Genomic DNA, 6251 nt, shown 5'->3' on the forward strand with positions numbered 1-6251 from the left:
AAAAAAATCATCAAATCTAGTTGGCGATGCAACCAGAGCCGATGCACGGCAGTCGACTTTGACAAGTACAGCGAAGCAAGTTTACATGTATCAGTTTACACAAAGAGGCCCTGCTGAAGAAAAGCATTAAGAGCGTGAAGAGCATCGGCACGGATTCGATCCACCTCGGCGATCTCGGCCTCGTCGTCCTCGTCTCTCCCCATCACCAGGTGGCTGCTCGGGGCACGAATTTCAGCCGAGGTCGGTCTTCGGATCGGCGGTGAGACCTTTTGCTTCCTCTTGGGAGCGAGCAATGAGGGATTCCTCATCTTGGATAAGTTGTTTGGTCTCCACGGCCCTCTTTTCAAGGTCCTCCGAGTTCCTTGCGCAAGGTCTCAAGTTTGACACTATGAGTAGAAGTGGCGGTCTTGGCGTCTAAAGCGGCCTTCTTCTCGTTGAGCCGTTGACATTTGTCTGCAATATCGGTTCTCAACGGGAGTTGGGCGCGGCGAAGAGCAATCCTTTGACGGGCCGACTGCACCCTTGACCTGAAGGCTGACAAAGTCACTGCCGGCCAAAGCTTAACCTGCAGCGTCACTGGGAGACGGGGCTGGATGTCCTCGAGGATGCCCTTGATCGCCTCGGGGTTCTCGACCAGGGTATCGACCGAGGAGGAGAGCAAAACTTTGAGACGGCTGGAGCGGGCCATCAACCGCGCTAGGGTGCGGCTCTTCACCTGCTTTGGAAACAGCTGGCTCGATGGAGTCGGGGTCGAACGTCAGCAAGCTTGAAGGATCACACCCCTGACAGACGAGCAAGAGCAGCATGAGCATACGGCAAAGGAAAAGAGTAGGCCCGAGAGAGAGAGAGAGAGAGAGACTTACCTCTCCCAAAAAAGGAAGGGAAGCCGATGTGGTGACAATCGGCTTTGCGGTAGTCTGGGCCAGGTTAGCCACTTGGTCCGTCACGCTTGGCGAGTTGGATAGGCCAAGGGCGGCGGATGGCATCGGCACCTCTTCAACGTCCCCGCTAGAAGTCTCATTAGTACGCAAGGGAAATGGTGAAGCAATCCGAGTTAGTGACAAGACGATGTGGAACACGAGACTGTTGAGGGAATTACATTTGAAACTTCCGGCTAGGCGAGGAGACTTGTGGGCTGTGCGAGCCCTTTTGACGCATCGACGCTTCATGCGTGACCTCGTTTGGATCGGAGCCTGAAGGGCGGCGGGCTCGGGAGTCGACCTTTTCCTAGAAGCCGACGTTGGCGAGTCCGTACGGCTCTGTGTGGTGGATCTTTACGTATCGCACGGGGAGGAGTCCCTTGGACTGGACTGTGCTCCCTCACTGGAGTTCTCTTCGGTGGAAGTCTGAAAGAATAGGTACAACCATGTTACAAAGGTTGGGAAGGCAAATGTGGTCGGTCAAGACACGGTTCAACTTACCTGCAAGCTTTCTGGGCGGGAGCTTTGCGCTTCGGGGTCTTCACGACGGCCACCTTCCTCCACTGCCGTCCTCGCACGAGTCGAGGCTCGGGGGCAAGCTGGCCCCGAAGATGCTTTGCTCTTGGGAGCCGATTTCGGTGAAATCGGCTGGCTCTGCATTATGACTTTCTTCAGAGGTGGCGAGCTCTGGCAGAAGAGAACCACTGGGGCCGGAGGAAGGAATACGAAGGGAGAACCATCGGCTTGCGTGGGAGCTGGGCCATCTTGTTGCTGCCAGGAGATGGAGTTAGGTCACAGATAATCACCATAAGCGGTTACAAGAAATATTTGAGAGATGGTACACGGTACGCGGGGATGTCATACTCGGCATCAAGTTGTCTCAACGGCGGTCCTAAAGCCCTTCGAAGACATGGGTCTTCCACATGGACCACCAAGTCTCGAAACCGTCGGTAGTGAAGGAGAAACGGAGGTTGTGGGGAATTGGAATGGCCAAAGCATCAAAGAAGGTATAACACCTTTGGCCGGTAAGGATGTCGGGCGGTTCGGCTACGCTTGCTGTCAGGTGGTGTAAGAAGAAGTGTGGAGGCACCTGCCCAAGACCGAGCTGACGGGCTACTACTACCGGTTGATAACACTCATAACCAGGCTTGATGATCCGGTTTGAGGTACTCATGCCAACAGGGAGGAAGCAAGGACGAATCATGATGGAATACGGATGCTTGGGTGCTATCGTCATCGGCAAAGTTATCCAATCGAAAGGAGGCTGGATTTTCAAAATTCTCCGGTTCGGTATAAGGAAAGAACGAGGGGTTGTCCAAACCTTGGAAGAAGATCTTGAACCACCCTGCTTGCTTCCTTAGGGATCGGCTCTTGCACTGGGAGACCATACAAGGCTTGGCCATAGGCTGGTGCATCGGATATCCTTCCGTTAGCATGCGGAAAGGTGCGGGAGGTCAAAGGTGGGAAGTACGGGATGCGGTTACGAAAGTATAGTTGCGCCCATAGCTGAATAAACCACCGGGGACCGCCGATTTTAACTGTCTTTTGAGAGAACAGTTTGACGGACATCGGTTGAAGAGATCGATAGACCTCTCCAAGGAACGGTTTGCCTAGGCCAAGATGGGTGCCTTTGGCCGGTTCATAGGCTAGGGAAAGGTAATTCTTGGTAGGGGCAAGTGATGGGCCACAGAATATGAAGTGTTCCAACCAAAAGTTCAGGAAGGCTGTGTGTTCTCTCTCTGTCACGGGGCCTTTGGTCTTCATATAACGATTGAGGTAGGCACCCCAACTGGTACACTCTTTTTTAGAAGAAAGGGTGAAAGGGACTTTCGGCAGTTTGAATGCGGAAGGGCTTGGGGATGCAATGTCTAGGCACTGTGATCATGGCCACATCCGGCGGGGTTGGTGTCATAGGGCCATGGCCAAACATGAAGCGAGTTCGGTGCGTCGGACCGAAGTAGCCGATGGTTTTCAGAATATTTTCATTCTTCTCAAGAGGAGACAATGATAATGACGGGGCATCGGCTATCCCTATGGCTTCCCGAGGTGGCATAATGGGTTTTGGATACTCTGTTGTACCATGTCACCCAACCCTCGGGGGATTAGGCCGGGCTCGCGGGCGGTCGGCCCGGGAGGTCGGATCTAAGTTCGATTCACGAAGGGGATTACGGTAGCTTCGCATGAAATTAAGAGGGCGGGACTCTCGGAAGAACGAGGACCGAGGCACATAGAATTTGCGAGAGAAGGATGTGGCGGCAGGATGTCCGAGACCTAAAATTGATAGTGGAATAGAACATTAATTCAGGTGTTTGCTTGTTTACTCTCGACATTGATGCATGTGGCAAGGGGCTGTTGAGGATTACCTTCGGACCGGAGACCATGGCGTTGGCGTTGGATGATTCCGCCATTGGATGCGGCGAGGAATCGGGACGGCGCGGGCTGAGATCCGAGATCCGTAGAGCTCGTCGGGCGGCGATTTGGGGATCTGAGTTTCTCGGACGAAGGGCGCGAGGTTACCGTTTGGAGGGACGATTAGGTTAGCCTTGCTCCCGTTTTATCGTAGAGGCTGATGTGATACCATCGGCTCTTTTGGGGAGTGCCGACTCTGGCTATCGGCAGGGTTAAGTGAAGACATTCCTTCATTTTTTAGATTGGTGATGAAGTCAAGGAGGCAAGACGCCATGACATGACCCGATGAAGGATAAGCATAATGATTTTGGAAATGACATTTCCAAAACCAGGGGGCATGTGTTATCACCAGAATTTGACCGAGTCAGAGGTGGGCCGCGATCGAGATGGGCTTAAAGATTATATATGGAAGGAATACGTAAATCGGCCTTATATGCAAAGTTTGGGCTAGTTTGCCCTTGTATCTGTAACATATTAGATTACGTGTCGGTTAGGAGTTAGAGTTTTACCCGTGCACGGTTAGGTGCACGCCTGAATTAGAAAGTCCCTTGGACTATAAATATGTATCTAGGGTTTATGAAATAAACAACAACCAACGTTCAACACAAACAAATCTCGGCGCATCGCCAACTCCTTCGTCTCGAGGGTTTCTCCGGTAAGCACCATGCTGCCTAGATCGCATCTTGCGATCTAGGCAGCACAAGCTACCTACGTTGTTCATGCGTTGCTCGTGCTGAAGCCTTTTTGATGGCGAGCAACGTAGTTATCTTAGATGTGTTAGGGTTAGCATTGTTCTTCGTATCATATGCTGTCGTAGTGCAACCCTTATACATCTAGCCGCCCTTACACCTATCTTGGGTGTAGGGGCGGCACCCGCTTGATCATTGTTTAGTAGATCCGATCCGTTACGGTTGCTCCTTGTTCTTCAAGGATTAGTTTAATATCCGCAATAGTTAGGCCTTACAAAGGGTTGGAGGATCCAGCGGCGTGTAGGGTGTAGTTTGCTAGCCCTAGACGAGGATGTTCGGGGATCAACCTCGTGTTGGTTTTTAGGCCCTGTCTAGGATCGGCTTACGATCACCGTGCGCGAGCGCGAGGCCCAATCGTGAGTAGGATGATCCGATTATGCGGTGAAAACCCTAAATCGTCGTAGATCGCTTTAGCTTTATCTTGATCAAGCAGGACCACCATATATTCGTGCACCTCGTACGAATCATGGGTGGATCGGCTCTTTGAGCCGATTCACGGGACAACTCTGAGAGCCGATCGAGGCTCGTATTTAACGTTTACGTGTATGCCATGCAGGAAACTAAGCGAGGCATCATCCAACACCTTCTCGACCAGGTATAGGTCAGGTGGCACGCCCTTGCGACAGCATCGGACGTGTGACCGAGAAGGCTTTGCGGGCCGTCGCTCTGAGGGACTGGGGCCAGCCGCAGCCCTAGTTGTTCCCGGCTCTACGGTGTTGCCAGTCGCTGCCCGCCGGTGGGTTTCTGACCGCAACACACGTACACTTCAAATATGAAGGCGATGATGTGCTCACCGGTGAAGGTGTTCGACGGAACAATGTGCGAGGAGGTACTACTACTCGTACGACGAAGATACTGACGATGAAAGCGACGACGACTTGAAGCCATGCATCCATCCCCTTTAGACAAGGGGATTATGACCAAGAATATATATGTAGCTTCATATGCATCGATTTAGAGATCTAGCTATTTTCTATATATTATGTAAAAAATAATATCGCATTTCCACTATTATTCGAGCACCACATCCTCCAAACGATGCCGATGCCGATGCCAATATCGGCATGGTCAGAACGGCTATGCTCACCGCCACTCGCTAGGTCAACGTCGGGATGCACAATGTTTAGCATAAGAGTCACTTTAGATTAAGCTGCGAAAATAGTCACCGCCACAGACGGTCATTGGCCGCGGAGGCCCCACAGAGCGGCAATATATAATTTTCTATAAATAAATAGACGACCCACTGGTCATTGGCTGCGGCAGCCCCATAGAGCGGCCCCATTTGTCATTGGCGAGCACCGCGTATACAATCGGGAAATAAAACGGCCCACGCGTCAGCAGTACATGGATGGCTAAGAGCGGCCCCATTTGTCATTGGCAACGACCGCGTATACAATCGGAAATAAAACGGCCCACGCGTCGGCGGTAGATGGATGGCTACCCGTCGGCGACGAGACGGTCGGAGAGGAACCGGCCTGACGGTAGCGGTAAGGCCTCTCGACACCGACGGCAACCCGCGTCTTCGAGGGGTTTCAAACTAGAGGGAGGGGAAAGCTGAGGAAAAACTAACGAGTCGGGGAAACCGAGTACAACTAACGAGCGAGGGCACGAAAATAGAAATCCCTTGAAAGTTTTAATCGCACTATTTTTGAGCTTGATAAAAATTATATGTTTATGGATCATGAAAAGCATGCTATATGTGATAGTTATATTATTGAGTTTGTTCATGAAGCTACTTGAAAATTATTATGAGAGAGGAAAAATATAGTTGTAGAAATTTTCATGGTGCTAAAACACCTCTCTATATGCTTAAAATTTTGAAGTTACTCTTGTTTTATCTTCTTATGCTTATCACTTTGTTCTTCATGAATTTATTTGTGTACAAGATTCCTATGCATAGGAAGTGGGTTAGACTTAAATGTGTTTTGAATTTGCTTTTTGATGCTCTCTTTTGCTTCAACTCTTATTTCTTGTGAGTGCATCATTAAAGCTCGCTGAGCCCATCTTAATGGCTATAAAGAAAGCACTTCTTGGAAGATAACCCATGTGTTTATTTTGCTACTTGTTTTGTTGTGTCTTGGAAGTTGTTACTACTGTAGCAACCTCTCCTTATCTTTATTTTATTGCAATGTTGTGCCAAGTGAAGTCTCTAATAGAAGATTGATACTAGATT

This window comes from Lolium rigidum, chromosome 3 (genome assembly GCF_022539505.1).
Source record: "Lolium rigidum isolate FL_2022 chromosome 3, APGP_CSIRO_Lrig_0.1, whole genome shotgun sequence".
In the NCBI taxonomy this organism is placed as follows: Eukaryota; Viridiplantae; Streptophyta; class Magnoliopsida; order Poales; family Poaceae; genus Lolium; species Lolium rigidum.